Here is a 21,986-nt window from a genome sequence, read left to right as displayed (position 1 = left end):
AATATATTCATCCTTTTACTTCATAGTTTCCCGTATATAATACCTTCATTCACATAAACAACATCGCCCTTATAATGCCGTACAAAATAATATAGCTTGCAGACCATAGTCCATGTGAGTATAAATACTTCAGAAAATTCCCTCAGTAAATTTCTTTTGTGAATCAGCAACGACTTTAGTGTAAACATGATGTCACCGGTGTTCCCGCGACCCATATTGCGGGTCGGGGACTCACTCATGCCTCTCTTCTCCTGCTGGTGCGTCGCCCGCGCTTTTTACCTGTCCCGGCTCCTATCTCGACTCCCTCGGCCATGCGAGTTCCCGACTCCTAGGGTGCACGCCGGCCTCTTCCTGCACACCCTGCTGGTTCTTTGTGCTAATGCCATTGAGTAAGCTGTTTCTTGTGAGTAATTCCCATGTATTGACCACCCGTTGTGACCTCAGACCTGACCCCGACCTCGCTCCTCCGCTGCCAGACTTGACTTTCTGCTCCGTCCCCGACTTTGCATCTACGAGATTGCCTGCCGTTCCTGTACCTGTATCATGGACAAGTCACCTGTGGAGCGACCTGGTGGCACCTCGCCGCACCAAGACCATCCTGCTTTCCGGTAGGCTCTGGTGAAGACTGGGTGACACTTAGATTCCGGTCCCAGGCTTCGGCTTGTCCACGGTGGTCCAGGGTGTTCACTAACCCCAAGCCTTGACAGTAAGATCCGGCCATGAACCCTGCCAAGGTGCCGCCTTCAAGATTGGCTGATCTTATCAGTGTTGTGGTCCAGCAGTCCCAGCAGATTACTTTACAAGGAGAACAGCTGGGTCAAGTTACCGCCATGCTTCAGCAGCTGCTTGCCATGCAGCATCAGCGTCAGACTCCTGTGACTGCTCCAGCAACTTCTTCTGCTACCCCGGCTTGTCTACCTTCTGCTGAACCAAGGCTTAGACTCTCCATGCCTGACAAGTATGATAGGGACCCCAAGCTGTGCATTACTCACATCCAACTTATGGCATCAAAGTTTGTCACTGAACGCTCCAAAGTGGAATTCATTGTCATGGGACAGAGGCGATCCAGTCACGGCTACTCACACAGCATTACTGGCAGAATTACAGACCGTGTATGAAGAGCCCACATGATCTTCCTCAGCTGAAACTGCGCTGTAAAACCTGCGCCAAGGGGACTTGTCCGTAGGAGAGTATTCTGTGCGGTTCCGTACCCTGGTCTCTGCATTCTCCTGGAAAGTTGCGGCCCTGTCTGCAACATTTAAAAAGGGACTATCACCTCAAGTCAAGGACGCATTGGCCGCTCGTGACCTGCCATCCACTCTGAGTAGTCGTATCACACAAGCCACCCGGATTGACGTGCGGTTCATGGAACATGATGAGGAGTTACGTCACGAGTTTCCACAAGCCCTACCTCGATGTCTTTCTCGCCTGGCTCCTGCCTTCCAAAGGACGCTCCAGCCTCCGGCCGCACTGTCTGCAGAGGAGCCTATGCAGGTGGACAGAGCCCGACTCTCCCTCCACGAGCATTCCAGGCGACGTCAGGGGTACCTCTGCCTTTATTGTGCCTGTCCGAAGCACTTTATTGGGGCTTTCCACTGCACCCCTAACGTCTAGGAAATGCCAGCACCTAGGGTTCTTGGGAAAAGCGTCCCTAGGTGTGAGCAAAGCTTCTCCAAACTTGACTATTCCGGTGCTCCTCAGTCTTGGCACCCGCACTTCGATGCAGGTCTCAGCTTTCTTGAACTCCATTTCTGCGGGGAACTGGTCTCCTGGTATCACATTCCGGTGTTTCCCCTCAAGCAGCCCCTCGTCATTTCCTTGGTCACGACTCCTAGGGCGCGCACGCTCTGGCTTTAGTAAATTTAAAGGGCCAGTGTGCCGCTAATTGGGGCTGGCCATTTTCAGAAGACTATTTAAGCCTGCCTCTTCCTGCACACCCTGCCGGATCTATGTGCTAATGCCATTGAGAAAGCTGTTTCTTGTGAGTAATCCCCATGTATTGATCTCCCGTTGTGACCTCGGACCTGACCCTGACCTTGCTCCTTCGCTGCCAGCCTTGACCTTCTGCTCCGTCCCCGACTTTGCATCTTTTCCACCTTCCTTGACCATCTACGACTACGAGATTGCCTGCTGTTCCTGTACCCCGACCTTGGCTGCCATCGGGGACAAATGGTACGACCTAGTGGCACTTCGCCACAGCAAGACCATCCTGCTTTGCGGCCATTCTGATGAAGACCGGGTGCCACTTAGATTCCGGTCCCAGGTGTCGGCTTGTGTCATCGTATGCAGTGGTCCATTGGGTTCACTAACCCTGAGCCTTGACACATAAATTCATGAAGAGATAAGACTCACATGGCTTGACCTGGAGCAAAGACTACTCACTAATCTAGACGCATTACAGGATTTTGGGGGACACCCCCTCCCTTCCTCAGACATGTCCACCACACCTCTACACAAGCTAATTATACCCCTCCTCCTGGAAACACTATAAACATATCAAAATAAATTCAATGTTAATATCCACAAAATAGTGATACATAAAAGGTGCAATTGGCTACACACTAAAGGAAATCGGGCAGTAGTATAACTTCATGCATTAATGTGAAACATTTTGAGTTACCACTAGAGATGAGCGAGTATATATATGGACGAGTATTTCCCCTGCTCGAGATCGAGCATTTAATTAAAAAAACACAGTGAAGAACAATGAAGAATAGAATAAAAACAGTGAACACAGTGAACACAGGATCATTTAAGTTAAAAACACAGTGAAGAATAGATTACAGATGTTCGGCACATCTGCTTACCTGTCGGAAGATACGCGCGGAACGGCAGCAGGGAGACAGACATCGGGCAGCACCACGGGGGACACAGACATTTGCCCGGGGGACACAGACATCGGGCAGCACCACGGGGGACACAGACATTTGCCCGGGGGACACAGACATCGGGCAGCACCACGGGGGACAAAGACATTTGCCCTAGGGACACAGACATCGGGCAGCACCACGGGGGACACAGACATTTGCCCGGGGGACACAGACATCGGGCAGCACCACGGGGGACACAGACATTTGCCCGGGGGACACAGACATCGGGCAGCACCACGGGGGACACAGACATTTGCCCGGGGGACACAGACATCGGGCAGCACCAGACATTTGCCCGGGGGAAGATACGCGCGGAACGGCAGCAGGGAGACAGACATCGGGCAGCACCACGGGGGACACAGACATTTGCCCGGGGGACACAGACATCGGGCAGCACCAGACATTTACCTGTCGGAAGATACGCGCGGAACGGCAGCAGGGAGACAGACATCGGGCAGCACCACGGGGGACACAGACATTTGCCCGGGGGACACAGACATCGGGCAGCACCACGGGGGACACAGACATTTGCCCGGGGGACACAGACATCGGGCAGCACCACGGGGGACAAAGACATTTGCCCTAGGGACACAGACATCGGGCAGCACCACGGGGGACACAGACATTTGCCCGGGGGACACAGACATCGGGCAGCACCACGGGGGACACAGACATTTGCCCGGGGGACACAGACATCGGGCAGCACCAGACATTTGCCCGGGGGACACAGACATCGGGCAGCACCACGGGGGACACAGACATTTGCCCGGGGGACACAGACATCGGGCAGCACCACGGGGGACACAGACATTTGCCCGGGGGACACAGACATCGGGCAGCACCACGGGGGACACAGACATTTGCCCGGGGGACACAGACATCGGGCAGCACCACGGGGGACACAGACATTTGCCCGGGGGACACAGACATCGGGCAGCACCACGGGGGACACAGACATTTGCCCGGGGGACACAGACATCGGGCAGCACCACGGGGGACACAGACATTTGCCCGGGGGACACAGACATCGGGCAGCACCACGGGGGACACAGACATTTGCCCGGGGGACACAGACATCGGGCAGCACCACGGGGGACACAGACATTTGCCCGGGGGACACAGACATCGGGCAGCACCACGGGGGACACAGACATTTGCCCGGGGGACACAGACATCGGGCAGCACCACGGGGGACACAGACATCGGGCAGCCCGGGGGACACAGACATCGGGCAGCCCGGGGGACACAGACATCGGGCAGCCCGGGGGACACAGACATCGGGCAGCCCGGGGCACACAGACATCGGGCAGCACCACGGGGGACACAGACATCGGGCAGCCCGGGGGACACAGACATCGGGCAGACCGGGGGACACAGACATCGGGCAGCCCGGGGGACACAGACATCGGGCAGCCCGGGGGACACAGACATCGGGCAGCCCGGGGGACACAGACATCGGGCAGCCCGGGGGACACAGACATCGGGCAGCCCGGGGGACACAGACATCGGGCAGACCGGGGGACACAGACATCGGGCAGCCCGGGGGACACAGACATCGGGCAGCCCGGGGGACACAGACATCGGGCAGCCCGGGGGACACAGACATCGGGCAGCCCGGGGGACACAGACATCGGGCAGACCGGGGGACACAGACATCGGGCAGCCCGGGTGACACAGACATCGGGCAGCCCGGGGGACACAGACATCGGGCAGCCCGGGGGACACAGACATCGGGCAGCCCGGGGGACACAGACATCGGGCAGCCCGAGGGACACAGACATCGGGCAGCCCGGGGGACACAGACATCGGGCAGCCCGGGGGACACAGACATCGGGCAGCCCGGGGGACACAGACATCGGGCAGCCCCGGGGGACACAGACATCGGGCAGCCCGGGGGACACAGACATCGGGCAGCACGGGGGAGACTTCAGTGGAAGAAGAGCAGCGGATCCCGGGACAGCGTATCTCCCGACAAGTAAGCAGATGTGCAGAACATCTGTAATCTATTCTTCACTGCGTTTTTCACTTAAATCATCCTGTGTTCACTGTTTTTATTCTATTCTTCACTGTTCTTCACATCTGTTAACTTGTTGGGAGATAATATACGCAGGGAACAGTGAAGAATAGATTGCAGATGTTTGCATACATCTGCTAACTTATCAGAAGACATTCTTTCAGTTAATTAACACATTTTATTCCCGAACCATGGTCCCTTTGAAAAATGCTCGGGTCTCCCATTGACTTCAATGGGGCTCGTTATTCGAGACGAGCACTCGAGCATCTGGAAAAGTTCGTCTCGAATAACGAGCACCCGAGCATTTTAGTGCTCGCTCATCTCTAGTTACCACTAACTAACTAACCGATGATCCTATAGCAAAAATCTGTTGTCACGGCGAGGACGCTGCTGCCTCGTCACGTGACTTGGGGTGCGACCGTAACGGTTAATTTAGCCTACTCAAACTTGCGCTCACCTTTCACTCAGGACACCTCATACAGCTTCAGCACTCCAGCACCAGACCGCTGCCACCACTTATTACATTTATAACTACATACACTCTTGCTTTTCTAGCAGTCACCTTGTTACACCACTAGACATGAACACTCAGCTCTCTAGCAGTCACCTTGTTACACCACTAGACATGAACACTCAGCTCTCTAGCAGTCACCTTGTTACACCACTAGACATGAACACTAAGCTCTCTAGCAGTCACCTTGTTACACCACTAGACATGAACACTCAGCTCTCTACCAGTCACCTTGTTACACCACTAGACATGCACGCTCAGCTCTCTAGCAGTCACCTTGTTACACCACTAGACATGAACACTCAGCTCTCTAGCAGACACCTTGTTGCACCACTAGACATGAACACACAGCTCTCTAGCAGACACCTTGTTACACCACTAGACATGCACACTCAACTCTCTAGCAGACACCTTGTTACACCACTAGACATGCACGCTCAGCTCTCTAGCAGTCACCTTGTTACACCACTAGACATGAACACTCAGCTCTCTAGCAGACACCTTGTTGCACCACTAGACATGAACACACAGCTCTCTAGCAGACACCTTGTTACACCACTAGACATGCACACTCAACTCTCTAGCAGACACCTTGTTACACCACTAGACATGCACGCTCAGCTCTCTAGCAGTCACCTTGTTACACCACTAGACATGAACACTCAGCTCTCTAGCAGACACCTTGTTGCACCACTAGACATGAACACACAGCTCTCTAGCAGACACCTTGTTACACCACTAGACATGCACACTCAACTCTCTAGCAGACACCTTGTTACACCACTAGACATGAACACTCAGCTCTCTAGCAGTCACCTTGTTACACCACTAGACATGAACACTCAGCTCTCTAGCAGTCACCTTGTTACACCACTAGACATGAACACTCAGCTCTCTAGCAGTCACCTTGTTACACCACTAGACATGAACACTCAGCTCTCTAGCAGTCACCTTGTTACACCACTAGACATGAACACTCAGCTCTCTAGCAGACACCTTGTTACACCAGTAGACATGAACACTAAGCTCTCTAGCAGTCACCTTGTTACACCACTAGACATGAACACTCAGCTCTCTACCAGTCACCTTGTTACACCACTAGACATGCACGCTCAGCTCTCTAGCAGTCACCTTGTTACACCACTAGACATGAACACTCAGCTCTCTAGCAGACACCTTGTTGCACCACTAGACATGCAAGCTCAGCTCTCTAGCAGTCACCTTGTTACACCACTAGACATGAACACTCAGCTCTCTAGCAGTCACCTTGTTACACCACTAGACATGAACACTCAGCTCTCTAGCAGTCACCTTGTTACACCACTAGACATGAACACTCAGCTCTCTAGCAGACACCTTGTTACACCACTATACATGAACACTCAGCTCTCTACCAGTCACCTTGTTACACCACTAGACATGAACACTCAGCTCTCTACCAGTCACCTTGTTACACCACTAGACATGCACGCTCAGCTCTCTAGCAGTCACCTTGTTACACCACTAGACATGAACACTCAGCTCTCTAGCAGACACCTTGTTGCACCACTAGACATGAACACACAGCTCTCTAGCAGACACCTTGTTACACCACTAGACATGCACACTCAACTCTCTAGCAGACACCTTGTTACACCACTAGACATGAACACTCAGCTCTCTAGCTGAAACCTTGTTACACCACTAGACATGCAAGCTCAGCTCTCTAGCAGTCACCTTGTTACACCACTAGACATGAACACTCAGCTCTCTAGCTGACACCTTGTTACATCACTAGACATGAACACTCAGCTCTCTAGCAGACACCTTGTTACACCACTAGACATGAACACTCAGCTCTCTAGCTGACACCTTGTTACACAACTAGACATGAACACTCAGCACTCTAGCAGTCACACAGCTAACCACACTTTACAAGGGTAAGAGTTCGCAGAGCATACAGGGACCAAAATTAAAGTAAGGGCTTTAATTACAAAAAGGTGTTCAGTGCATCAAAAAAGATGTTAAAAATAAAATGATGTTACAAAATAAAATGACACACACAAGGCAAAAGAGATATAATATAAAAAGGGAGAAAAATAACAGAAACTTACGATTTAAAGAAATTCCTGAATCCGGGGAGGTAAGAGAAATATGGAACACCCCCAGCTTGTCCGGCAGCCCCCATAGAGTGAACCCTATTTCCTTTATCTCATATTGTTTTATGAGATCTCTGTTTAGTTCGGGTTTCAGAACCTCCCATTCATTAATTAGTCCACAGGGTCATTCAGGATTGGACAAAGTGTTAATGAGGGGGAGAGTTCAGGAATATTTAAACAGTCCTTTGAAGTCTTCAGATCAGAGTTTATCAGGCTGAAAAACTCCAGGATGTCATAAAAAGCTGCCGGACACTTCAATAGACGCCAATTGTCATAAAGTTCAACAAAGTAGTAATTGCCCTAAACTTACACATTCAAAATTAATATTTCCTTGACATCCGTTATCGTAAAAAGACATTAAAATACCATTCTTCATTTAATCCATTTGGACTCATAGCAGTATATAGTGGCCCCCACACATGCGCCAGCAGTATATAGTGGCCACCACACATGCCCCAGCAGTATATAGTGGCCCCCACACATACCCCAACAGTATATAGTGGCCCCCACACATGCCCCAGCAGTATATAGTGGCCCCCACACATGCCCCAGCAGTATATAGTGGCCCCCACACATACCCAAGCAGTATATAGTGCCCCCACACATGCCCCAGCAGTATATAGTGGCCCCCACACATGCCCCAGCAGTATATAGTGCCCCCACACATGCCTCAGCAATATATAGTGGCAACCACACATGCCCCAGCAGTATATAGTGGCCCCCACACATGCCCCAGCAGTATATAGTGGATAGTGTCCCCAACATGTGCCCCAGCAGTATATAGTGGCCACCACACATGCCCCAGCAGTATATAGTGGCCACCACACATGCGCCATCAGTATATAGTGGCCCCCACACATGCCCCAGCAGTATATAGTGGCCCCCATACATGCTCCAGCAGTATATAGTAACCCCCACACATGCCCCAGCAGTATATAGTGGCCCCCACACATGCTCCAGCAGTATATAGTAACCCCCACACATGCCCCAGCAGTATATAGTGGCCCCCACACATGCCCCAGCAGTATATAGTGGATAGTGTCCCCAACATGTGCCCCAAACAGTAATCTCCACATGTGGCCCAGCAGTATATAGTATCCCCAGCAGTATATAGTGTCCCCCACACAAGCCCATTAGTATATAGTGGCCCCCACACAAGCCCAGCAGTATATAGTGGCCCCCACACAAGCCCATCAGTATAAAGTAGCCCCCACATATGCCCCAGCAGTATATAGTACCCCTAAACATGACCCAGAAGCACAGTTAAAAAAAGGAGAAAAAAAAATACTCACCTGCTTGCAGCTGCTTCCTCCACACTTAAAGGCACTTCTGTCCCAGGCACTGACGTCATTGCTTAGGCCACATCCTCTCTATGACCCAGGTGCCTCCCCTAAGCAGCGGCGTCAGCTCCTGGGCCGGACAGTGGATGAAGGCAGTGGTAGTATCACTGCCTGCTTCCAGTGATTAGTGATGTGTGTGTCTAAAGATCACTATGGTGGGCTGGGGCGGCATCCAAAGCGTGGGTAGGCGCTTACCTCTCGTCCCTGGGCCACTGCAACCTCCATGTCCACACCCCCAACTTCTCTCATTGAGAGCCCTGTAATAATCACACTATTGCGCAGAAATTTATTGTTAGGATTAGAGATGAGCGAGCACTAAAATGCTCGGGTGCTCGTTATTCGAGACAAACTTATCCCGATGCTCGAGTGCTTGTATCGAATAACGAACCCCATTAAAGTCAATGGGAGACTCGAGCATTTTTCAAAATAAAATAGAACATTAAAAGAACAGTGCAGAATAAAATATTCCAGATGTTTACTGATATTTATGAAATGACACTATTCTTCACTTTCCAGGTGTGCGCGCGTGTCTCCCGCTAAGTTAGGAGATATTCGGAACATCTGGAATGTGAAGAATATTGTTATTTCTTTTTTTTTTTTGGGGGGGGTTTTAAAATATTTTATTAAGTTGAAATTCAAGTACAATGACAAGTCATCATAAATTACAATTTACAATTTTGTTGCAGGAGCGTACCTTTACAATAAGAGTAATAGACATAAGCATATTTACTAAAGCACGCTGTGGAGAGGGTTGGGGTAGGAGTGGGAAGGTGGAGGAAGGGGGGGGGGAGATGGGGGTTGTAAGGGTAAAGTCCTTCTAGTTCTTCACTCAAGCTCTTATTTGTGCCTGTCGGGTGGGGTATAGGACTGGGTATAGGCAGGAAAAAAGGGGGGGGGGGGATAAATTTGGTAACAAACAAGTTAATAACATTTAGTTCGTATAACCAAAAACAGAACAACTGGTTGTTTATGTCGTTGTTATGGATGGAAGCTGCTAAGATGAGGTGTGGGGTATGAGTTATGTCTGACTTTCTTAGTGCTATATAAAAGTAATCCTTTGGTACTTCCCTACTCCTATGCTCCCTGTGTTTGAAAGGCTGGCCAGCTCAACAGACTGCTGACAGCCAACATTAGCAATCCTTGTCCCAAAATTTAGACCACGGCTCCCAAATCTTTGAGAATTTGTGGTGTGTTCTGGACTCCCAGTGAGCCAATTCCTCCATCCTATACAAGCTATCTACTCTGGTCAGCCAGTCTTTTATTGTGGGTGGGTCAGGATTGAGCCACTTAGGGGGTATCGTTAGTTTGGCAGCCTGGACTAGGTATATTGATAGGTGGTTTTTTGGGGGTCGCCAAGATTTGTTGGGTAACTATAACAGTACTGATTCAGGGGACAGGGAGGTTGAAGTGTTTGTGATTTTGCGAACCGTGTCTCAGCACTTCACACTTCATGTTGTAGCGTCCAGCTGCTGCTATTGTAATACCTTTTGGGGACTCTAGTTTACAGCCAGATTTACTTGTGAAATCCACGTAGTTTATACAGTGATTTGTGCTGAAATTACACTGTCAGTTGTGGGGTATCTGTATAACGGACATTGTAATACCTTTTGGGGGGCTCCAGTTTACAGCCAGATTAATTGTCAAATCCACGTAGTTTATACAGTGATTTTCGCTGAAATTACACTGTCAGTTGTGGGGTATCTGTATAACGGACATTGTAATACCTTTTGGGGGCTCTAGTTTACAGCCAGATTTACGTGTTAAATCCACGTAGTTTATAAACCACTATGTCAGACAGAAAGGTGGCAGGTGGAGCAGGCAGAGGTGGCAGCAGAGTAAGGGGATGTCGCAGCAGGGGTGACTCTGTGAGGCCAGAACTGCCGTTGTCATCTAGTGGCAGTGTGTTGATCAAGAACACAAAGGTTGTTGAATGGTTGACTAGGTCATCCAATTCCTCAAATATAACATCTGACTACCCCAGCCAAGAGTCTGTAGGTTCCTCTGATACAACAATTAGTTGGCATGGCCCAGGAGCAGGTCAGCTGCCCTTACCTGTCCTCAACCAGGCTCTGTCCTGTTCCTTTCCTGCAGCCAGAGGGTGGTCTGGGCTCCGTGCCACTATTCAGCGAGGACGAAGTGTTTGAGGACAGTCAGCAGCTGCTTTGCAGTGAAGAGGTGGGGCAGACTTCTGCTGCTTCCTGCAGTAGGCAGGCTGTGCATACTGACACCGGTGAGGAGAGTAGCAGTGACCGGAAAATGCAAATTGACGATGATGTAGCTGATCGCACTTGGGAGCCGGGTGAAGCAGGGGATTCATCATCGTCGGGCGAAGAGAGTGTCATCTTGCGGAGCAGGCAGCAAGTCACTACTGTGGCTGTGAGTCAGCAGGGTGGCAGCAGTGCGAGGACGGGAGCCAAACGTCCGAGGGGTACAAATCCCGATTCGCAGGCCCAAATAAGAGGAGGAGCCGAGCGTGGGTATTTGTCGTATCTGCGGGCAGAAAGTGAAGTGTGGCCAGGGAGCTAACCTTGGCACCACGGCCCTGCGCCAACATGCAGCGTCACCATCCAATGGCCTAGGAGAAACGGGTGTCAGATACGGTCCATCCTGCAGGCGCAGCAACAGCAGCAGCACCTAGTGGCCCACATGCTGTTTCAGCAAGTCAAGGCTCCAGCACCTCTGCCGAAGGGAGCTGTTTGTCTTTGACATCATCTACGGGTCCAGATGCTCCTGCTCCTCGCTACGCAGTCATTGAGCAAGGCAATTACAAAAAGACAACTCTATGCATCCAGCCATCCCAAGGTGCAGAAGCTGACTGTGCTCTTGTCGAAGTTGTTGGTACTGCAGTCTCTCCCATTCCAAGTCGTGGTCTCTGCACCCTTCAGAGAACTAATGGCTTGTGCCGAACCGAGGTGGAGAGTTCCAGGCCGCAATTTTTTTTCCAAAAATGCTGTGCCAGCCCTTCACCAATATGTACAACAGAAGGTGGGCCAGTCCTTGAGCTTATCAGTTTCTTCCAAGGTGCACGGCAGCGCGGACGTGTGGAGCTGTAATTATGGTCAGGGCCAGTATATGTCCTTTACGGCCCACTGGGTGAATGTGCTTCCCGCCCAGCCACACCAAACAACTTCAACAAGAGACGGCGCTTTCTCCTCCACGTTGTCAAACTGCTGTTCCTGCGCCAGTGTCCGCCTCCTCCTCCTCCTTCTCCACCACCACCTCAGCCTCCACAAGTGCTGCTCCATCATAACACATGTGCAGGGCACAGCGGTGTCACGCAGTTCTACACCTGGTTTGCCTGGGCGATGGAAGTCACACAGGGGAGGAACTGCTCCGCGTCATGAAAGAAGAAATCAATGTGTGGCTTTCTCCGTGACAACTAAAAATCGGAACCATGGTGACACACAATGGGAAGAACATGGTGTCCGCGCTGCACCGAGGAGAGATGGTCCGTGCGCCATGCGTGTGCAATCTGGTAGTCAACAAGTTCTTGAAGTCTTACAACCATCTGCAAGACATTCTACAAATGGCCAGGACACTGTGCACGCACTTCAGCCATTCTTACAAAGCCAAGCACACCCTCATCAAGTTGCAGCGCCAGAACGGCCTACCACAACATAGTCTGATATGCGATGTTTCCACCTGTTGGAATTCCAGCCTCCATATGTTAGACCACCTGTATCAACAGAGAAAAGCCATTAATGATTTTGTGATGATGCAAGCGGACCATAGTACTCCCCTGTGTAACTTTGATGTCAGCCACTGGCAGCTCATGCCTGCCGTTTGCTCAGGCCTTTTGAAGAGGCCACGTTATTTGTCAGTCGCCAGGACTGCGGGATGAATAACGTCATACCACTGCTTCATGTCCTGGAACTCATGCTGCAAAATCTGTCTGGTCAGGGCACTGGAGAAGTGGAGACTACATCTCATGGCCACATGAATCCGGTGGGGGCTGAACTGGAGGAGGAGGAGGAGGTGGACATTGGAGCACAAGCAGAGTCTGGTGCAATTTGTGGTTTTTCTACTCAGGTGACAGGAGAGGAGGAGCAGGAGCATCCGGAGGAGGTAGAAGATGAGGCAGATGACCCAGAAGCAACGTGGCAGTATACTATGGATATGGAGACCGGGAATCCCTCAGAGTCACTTGCGCAGATGGGCTGCAGCATGCTGCTTTGCCTAACTAGTGACAGCCGAATAGTCAACATCCGGCATAGGGATGACTTTTGGCTCTCCACCCTCTTGGACCCTCGCTACCGGTCCAAAATGGGTGACTTTTTTCCTGCTGCTGAGAGGAAGGAACAACTGGCATACTATCGAGAAATACTGAGCACACAGTTGGCCGCTGCCTATGTGCGCCATTGTCCATCCTCTCTCAGGTCTGACCGGGGGATTCCTGGCAGTCATTGCTCACGTACTACTACTACGGCTGCTGTGGGGAGCTGGGGGAGTAGGAGCAGTAGCAGTTCCATCAACAGTCGCTTAAGTCTGGATTCCTTAATGAGCAATTTCCTTCACCCGCCTAGTGAGGAGGGTAGCCGCCACCGGCAGCAGCAGCAGGACATTAAGCAGACCCTGCACCAGAAGGTGGTGGCCTACTTGGACAGCACTTTACCACCTGAGGTAGAGGATACCATGGACTACTGGGCAGCCAAACTTGATGCGTGGCCGCAACTTGCGGAGTTTGCAGTAGAGAAGCTGTCCTGCCCGGCCAGTAGTGTGGCATCAGAGCGGGTGTTCAGTGCAGTGGGGGCCATCGTTACCCCCAGGAGAACCCGCTTGTCCACCCGTAACGTGGAGAGACTGACCTTTGTCAAGATGAATCAGGCTTGGATCGGCCAGGATTTCAACTCACCAATGCCTAATGCATCAGTTTAGATCAGCCATGACGCCTCCTCCAAACGTTGAGAAATGAGTCGGGGTTCTAACTACCTGCCTCAGCTACTGTTCTGATGCTGCCACCTGCCTGATGCCACACATCTGCTGCTAGTTGCACCATCTGCCTCCTACCATCTTTACCAGGGACTGGAATTGTCCGCCACCTCCACACTATATCATGGTGCAACTCTGCAGGCTCCTGCTGCTTCTGAATCCACCTCCACACTATATCATTGTGCCACTCTGCGGGCTCCTGCTGCTTCTGATGCCACCTTCACACTATATCATTGTGCCACTCTGCGGGCTCCTACTGCGGCTTTTGATGCCACCAACACACTACATCATTGTGCCACTCTGCGGGCTCCTGCGGCTACTTATGCCACCTTCACACTATACCATTGTGCCACTCTGCAGGCTCCTGCTGCTGCTGCTACTGATGCCTTCAACGCACTATATCATTGTGCCACTCTGAGGGCTGCTGCTGCTTTTGATGCCACCAACACACTATATCATTGTGCCACTCTGCCGCTCTTGCTCCTTCTGATGCCACCTTCACATTATATCATGGTGCAACTCTGCGGGCTCCTGCTGGTACTGATGCCACCTTCACACTATACCATTGTGCCACTCTGCAGGCTCCTGCTGCTGCTGCTACTGATGCCACCAACGCACTATATCATTGTGCCACTCTGAGGGCTCCTGCTGCTGCTTTTGATGCCACCAACACACTATATCATTGTGCCACTCTGCTGCTCTTGCTCCTTCTGATGCCACCTTCACATTATATCATGGTGCAACTCTGCGGGCTCCTGCTGCTACTGATGCCACCTTCACACTATATCATTGTGCCGCTCTGCGGGCTCCTGCTGCGGCTTTTGATGCCACCAACACACTATATCATTGTGCCACTCTGCGGGCTCCTGCTGCTGCTGCTGCTGCTACTGATGTCACCTTCACACTATACCATTGTGCCACTCTGCAAGCTCCTGTTGCTGCTGCTACTGATGCCACCAACACACTATATCATTGTGCCACTCTGCGGGCTCCTGCTGCTGCTGCTTTTGATGCCACCAACACACTATATCATTGTTCCACTCAGTGTAAAAAGAGTGCACTCTGTGATGTTATAGTGGGATCTTGGCCCTCAGCTCAGTCCTTTCGAGCTGGCACAGACGTTACCTTGTCAGGCTGCGGTTCCCGCTTCGCTTATTTGGGGAAGTTGGCCTATGTAAGTGCACATGGAAGTGAAGAGTGAAGCGATTCTAAGAGCGGTGGCTGTCATGTGCGTGTCATACTAAAACACAGCATTGTTTGAAGACCAAACCACGCTCCCTATGCATATTTAAGCATGGCACACCACTCTACAACACCCTACAGGTTCTCTGCAACCAGGAAATGCCTGTTTTTTAACGTGATTCGTTTTGATACGATTCGGGTCGAATCAAATTTTTTCGAAAAATTCGGCGAACCGGGTCAAAACGAATTTTAACAAATTCGCCCATCTCTAGTTGCTGCTTCTAATTCAGTGCCTAGACTAGCGTATGTCGGGTTGAATAACTGCACCCACCTTCTTATTTGTATTGCCCTATAATATGCTACTGGGTCAGGTAATCAAAAGCCTCCCATGCTCTCTTTCTTAATAAGTCTGATGTTTGATCCGTGACTTCTTGTTTCACCACAAAAAGTTAAGGAATAATGATTTCAATGAGTTAGATAATTCAATGGGCACCATCTGCATTACGTACAATAGAGTAGGCATAATGAATGATTTTAGTAGGTTCTTACGACCCATCCAGGAAAGATAGGGTATGTCTAGAGCTTTAAGTTGTGTTGTGTAGTTGGCCTGAAATAGGTCTTTTCCAGATCTAGTGATCTGAATACCTAAATATGTGATCTGTTTGTTTTGCCAACGGAATTGCGTTGTTTCCTTTAGCATTCTTATTACAGATGGAGGGGCCGAAATATTCATGGCCTCTGACTTTGAATAATTTATTTTAAAATTGGTGACCTTGTCAAAGGCCTCAAAGACCTCAATAACATGTTTAACAGAGACAAGTGGGTTTGTTAGCATCAATAATAAATCGTCCGCAAATGCGGCGTTTAGGTGCGTGGTACCATCAATGTCTAGTCCCTTGATGTTCGGATGTTGCCTAAGTGCCTGGAGCAAGGTCTCCATAATCAGTATGAATAAGGTTGGGGATAGCGGACAGCCTTGGCGAGTGCCATTTTTGTTTTGTTTTGAAACTGTTTTTATTAGGTACAAAATATTAAACATGAGACATTCCGTACTATAGCAATAGTACCTATTTTTCATATTACAAGCAATGACAAAGGAATATTTCTTGAATATCTCTTAATTCTTAATAACTTCTCTGACCTTTAGTTCAGAATCTGAGGGAGGGGTAAAAAGAAGACTAAGGGGGGGGGGGGTCGGAGGGGATGGGAGAGAGGGGTGGAAAAAGGAATGGAATGGAAACCTTCAATATAATAACTGTAATGTATAACACAAACAAACATTAGAATGTATAACGTATAAGATGATTTTTAGTAACTGGAATATGACATTACCATATCTTTAGGTGGCTTCTCTAAATCCACGTGAGTGGGTGGTGTTACAGAAAGTACAATCCTATTTAAAGAGACAGAGTTGGGTGATCCTAAATTATGCAGAGTTAGTGAATAGGTTGGTCTAGTGATTTCCAAGGTCCCCAAATCCGCATAATTTTTTCTCGTGACCCTAATTCCCAGTGTACCAGCTCTTCAAATCTACAAATCTCATTGACCTTAGCTACCCACTGGGAAATCAAAGGGGTTTCCTGAGTTTTCCAGAGAGTCGGTATAATCAGCTTCGCAGCTGAGATTAGGAAGGGTGCAAGAGAGTTTCTCCTGTATGAGAACGTCTGACTGGGCTTGCCTAGTAGTATCACACTAGGCGATGTTGGAACAGTGCATTTACATATTATCCCCGTCCAGTGGATAACTTTTTCCCAGAATGGGAGCAGTTTCAGGCACTTCCACCAGATATATGCCATATCTCCCACTTCTGCGTTACATCTCCAGCAATGAGCTGGTGTTTCTGGGTTAATTCCATTAAGCCATTTAGGGGTCTTGTACCACCTGGAAATAATTTTATAGTGGTTTTCCCCGGCCCTAATGCACCTTGAGAAACCATTTGAGGTTTTTAATATGTGTTTAATGTCATCCTCTGTAAAACTCTCTTGCAGTTCCTCCTCCCATTTTATTAAATAACCTGGTTTATTAACTGTGTAGAGACCTTGTATGGAGTTGTATGTGGAAGAAAGTAATTTCTTTTCTAGGGGTTTTCTGGCACAGAGGTTCTCCAACCATGTGCATGACGTCTTTTCTCTAGCTCGGGATTTATATTCCCTACATGTTTGGAGAAAGTCCTGTATATGCAGGAAGTTGTTTAATCTGAGCCCTGTTTTTTGTAAGAGATAGTCTACTGATATCTCCATGTCTGTGGAGAAGAATTGTTCAGTTGTGTAATGTTTTAGCCTTTGCCAATATGGGTGGAAATCCGTTCTTTCCGGAAAATTCCACTTTGGTAGCAAATCCAATGGTAATAACGGGTGGTTTTCTGAGTGTAATGGGCAAACTTTTCCCAAGATTTCTCTTGAGTGTATAAGCCCTATATGTAGGAGACTTTTCGATGTTGTGTTGACCGGGTACTTTTTTAAACCCCATAACTTTGCTCTTTCCCTACTGTCTATTTCTTAATTTTCTAATTCTGTGTATAACGACTGTGTTGGTGTCTGTGTGATCAACATCCACCTGGCTATTTGACAGGCGTGATAATAGTTGACCATGTCAGGTAGCCCTATCCCTCCTTTTTTTGAGTGTTGGGTTAGTAGAGTCTTTCTGATACAGGGAGTTTTGTTCTGCCATAAGAAAGCTGAGAATAGCTTATTAATTTTGCTAAAGAAAGATTTGGGGAGCCAGATCGGTACTGTCTGCAACAGGTACAGTAATTTAGGGACAATATACATCTTCAGTAAGATTTTCTCCCCCACCAGGACATGTAAGGTATCTTAAGTTCAGATAGCTGTTTTTGTATGTCATTTACTAGTGGAACGTAGTTTAGGTTATATAATTGAGCAGGGTCCCTTGAAAGTTGTATCCCCAGGTATTTAATAGCTTCTTTGGGCCATTTGAAGGGGGAGTCTTTTTGTAGCTTTTGAGTAACGAATGAAGGAGTAGATATATTTAAAATTTCAGACTTTGTAAAATTTACCTTGAAGTTAGAAAGGGTTACAAATTCATTAAAGATTTCCGTGATCAGCGAAAGAGATGTTTTGGGGTTAGTGGTGATTACTAATAAATCGTCTGCGAAAGCTGTAGTTTTATGCTCGAAGTTGCCTATTTCAATGCCATGAATGCCTGGTTCTAGCCTGATTCTCCTAATCAAACCTCCATCACCATGATGAAGAGAGAAGGAGAAAGGGGGCATCCCTGCCTGGTTCCGTTACTAATATTGAATGGGCCAGACAGTGAACCATTTACCCTAATTCTAGCGCTAGGCTTACTGTACAGGGAGAAAATTGCCTTGATGAAGGGGGGTGGTATTCCAAATTTATGCAAAACTGCTCTTAAGAAATCCCAACTTACCCTAGCAAAGGCCTTCTCGGCATCAGAGCCGAGAAGAACCATCGGGGAGTTTCTACTTTTAGCTATTTCTATTAACCTAATAAGTCTACATTAGAGATGAGCGAGCACTAAAATGCTCGGGTACTCGTTATTCGAGACGAACTTTTCCCGATGCTCGAGTGCTCGTCTCGAATAACGAACCCCATTGAAGTCAATGGGAGACTCGAGCATTTTTCAAGGGGACCAAGGCTCTGCACAGGGAAGCTTGGCCAAACACCTGGGAACCTCAGAAAAGGATGGAAACACCACGGAAATGGACAGGAAACAGCAGGGGCAGCATGCATGGATGCCTCTGAGGCTGCATAATCGCACCATTATGCCAAAATTATGGGCAACAGCATGGCCATGACAGAGTGACAGAATGAAGCTAGATAGCATCTAAAACATCCAATAATTGACCCTGACACTATAGGGGACGGCATGCAGAGGCAGCAGCGGCAGGCTAGAGAGTGTCATGGCGACATACCCTAAATGGACTCAGGCTTCAAACCAATGGGTGGCAGAGAGGAACCAAAGGAGGTGAGCAAGAAGCGCTCAAATAATATCGGTACATGATAAAAGTTTGCCAGTATATTTTGTGGATTACACAGCAGGGTGGCGACAAAGTTAACATGGAAGCCATGAAAACAACCCAAAATTCTGCCTGACACAGCTCGTTTGATAAGGGGACCATGTATGGAGGCAGTGAACTAGTAGTAGATTAAAGGTGCTGCAGTTAAAACTATGTTAGTTGGATCTTGGCATGGAGCTGGCGCTCCGCTGCCAGGCGAGCTTTCGCCAATCCAAGCCCCTGTCTCTAGGCTACTCCCCAAACAGCACTTCTAAGAACCTTTTGTATAAGATCAAGTGTAGTAGCGTTCTTATAAGTTTAGGATATGGCGGGTGAGGGGAATGTAAACAGATGCGCAAGAAGCGCTGAAATAATATCGGTAAATGATAAAAGTTTGCCAGTATTTTTTGTGGATTACACAGCAGGGTGGCGACAAAGTTAACAAGTTTGTTGTGGAAGCCATGAAAACAAACCAAAATTCTGCCTGACACAGCTCGTTTGATAAGGGGACCATGTATGCTTACAGTTCATGCCAGTAGCTGCACTGGCTGCCAGTCTCCTTTCGAATAGTTTAAAATAATAACCCTCATCCATAAAGCTCTGTATAATGCTGCACCCCCCTACCTCTCCTCTCTTATCTCAGTCTATCGCCCAACCCGTGCTCTTAGATCCGCCAGTGATCTTAGATTAACCTCTACCCTAGTGCGGACCTCCCACTCGCGTCTCCAAGACTTCTCTAGAGCTGCACCAATTCTATGGAATGCTCTGCCCTGGACTATCAGACTAATACCTAACCTCCAAAGTTTCAAACGTGCTCTTAAAACCCATTTCTTTAGGCAAGCCTATAACACTCATTAACTGCATGAAGTTTTAACTCTTCTACTAACCCGTCCTGTGTCGTCCTCCCATCTGTTATCCAGCAACCAACAGGCACCAGACTTCTCTACAGTCCCATTCACCCTGGACCTGGTATATAAGATGACGGCTGAGTGGTTCAAGCGACAGCAATTCCATTTATTATATTTTGTTCTATTCCCTAAGAAGAATGGCTTGACCATTAAATATTCTTTTACCTCGTGTTACCCCATCATCTTCATAAACCGTAAGCTCTGGCGAGCAGGGACCTCACTCCTGTTGTTCCATACAAATGTTGTGCTCTGTTACATTACATTTGTATTTGTTTCCTATGATTTGTAAAGCGCTACGGAATATGATGGCGCTATATAAATAAAGATTATTATTATTATTATGGAGGCAGTGAACTAGTAGTAGATTAAAGGTGCTGCAGTTAAAACTATGTTAGTTGGATCTTGGGATGGAGCTGGCGCTCCGCAGCCAGGCGAGCTTTCGCCAATCCAAGCCCCTGTCTCTAGGCTACTCCCCAAACAGCACTTCTAAGAACCTTTTGTATAAGATCAAGTGTAGTAGCGTTCTTATAAGTTTGGGATATGGCGGGTGAGGGGAATGTAAACAGATGCGCAAGAAGCGCTGAAATAATATTGGTAAATGATAAAAGTTTATTAGTATATTTTGTGGATAACACAGCTGGGTGGCGACAAAGTTAACAACTTTGATGTGGAATCCATGAAAACAACCCAAATTTCTGCCTGACACACCTCGTTTGATAAAGGGACGATGTATGGAGGCAGCTATATGGACGACTTTTGGAGGTAGCAATGGAGACAACGTGTGGAGGCTGCTATGGAGACAATTTAATTTGGATAGTGCCTGTATGTGGCAGTCCCAAAAATTTTTCAAACCAGAGGAGCAGGTAGGTGGCCCTCCAGAAAAATAGAATAGATTGAGTGCCTGTATGTGGCAGTCCCAAAAAGTTTTCAAACCAGAGGAGCAGGTAGGTGGCCCTCCAGAAAAATAGAATCGATTGAGTGCCTGTATGTGGCAGTCCCAAAAAGTTTTCAAACCAGAGGAGCAGGTAGGTGGCCCTCCAGACAAATTGAATAGATTGAGTGCCTGTATGTGGCACTCCCAAAAATTGTTTAAAACAGAGGACCGGGTCGGTGGCCCTCCAGAAAAATTAAATGCATAAAGTACTATAGCTAGAGCCAGTGGGCCCTGTCAAAAAATAGCCAGTTTCCTCTGCTTTACTGTACAAAGAGGAGGAGAAGGAGGAAAATGAGGAGGAGGAGGAGTGGATCAATTATTCAGGTTGAGCTTCCTTCACCTGGTGGAGATTGGAAATTATGAGAAATCCAGGCTTTATTCATCTTAATAAGCGTCAGCCTGTCAGCGCTGTCAGTCGACAGGCGTGTACGCTTATCGGTGATGATGCCACCAGCTGCACTGAAAACCCGCTCGGACAAGATGCTAGCGGCAGGGCAGGCAAGAACCTCCAAGGCGTACAGCGCCAGTTCGTGCCACATGTCCAGCTTTGAAACCCAGTAGTTGTAGGGAGCTGTGTGATCATTTAGGACGATGGTATGGTCAGCTACGTACTCCCTCACCATCTTTCTGTAAAGATCAGCCCTACTCTGCCGAGACTGGGGACAGGTGACAGTGTCTTGCTGGGGTGACATAAAGCTGGCAAAAGCCTTGTAAAGCGTACCCTTGCCAGTGCTGGACAAGCTGCCTGCTCGCCTACTCTCCCTCGCTACTTGTCCCGCAGAACTACGCACTCTGCCGCTAGCGCTGTCAGAAGGGAAATACTGTTTCAGCTTGTGAACCAGGGCCTGCTGGTATTCATGCATTCTCACACTCCTTTCCTCTGCAGGGATGAGAGTGGAAAGATTTTGCTTGTACCGTGGGTCCAGGAGAGTGAACACCCAGTAATCGGTGCTGGAATAAATTCTTTGAACGCGAGGGTCACGGGATAGGCAGCCTAGCATGAAATCTGCCATATGCGCCAGAGTACCAACGCGTAAGAATTCACTCCCCTCACTGGCTTGACTGTCCATTTCCTCCTCCTCCAACTCCTCCAACTCCTCTTCTTCTGCCCATACACGCTGAACAGTGAAGGACTCAACAATGGTCCCCTCTTGTGTCTCGCCAACATTCTCCTCCTCTTC

The sequence above is a fragment of the Engystomops pustulosus genome, chromosome 1, assembly GCF_040894005.1.
Source record: "Engystomops pustulosus chromosome 1, aEngPut4.maternal, whole genome shotgun sequence".
NCBI lineage: Eukaryota > Metazoa > Chordata > Amphibia > Anura > Leptodactylidae > Engystomops > Engystomops pustulosus.
This window is presented reverse-complemented; position numbering follows the sequence as displayed.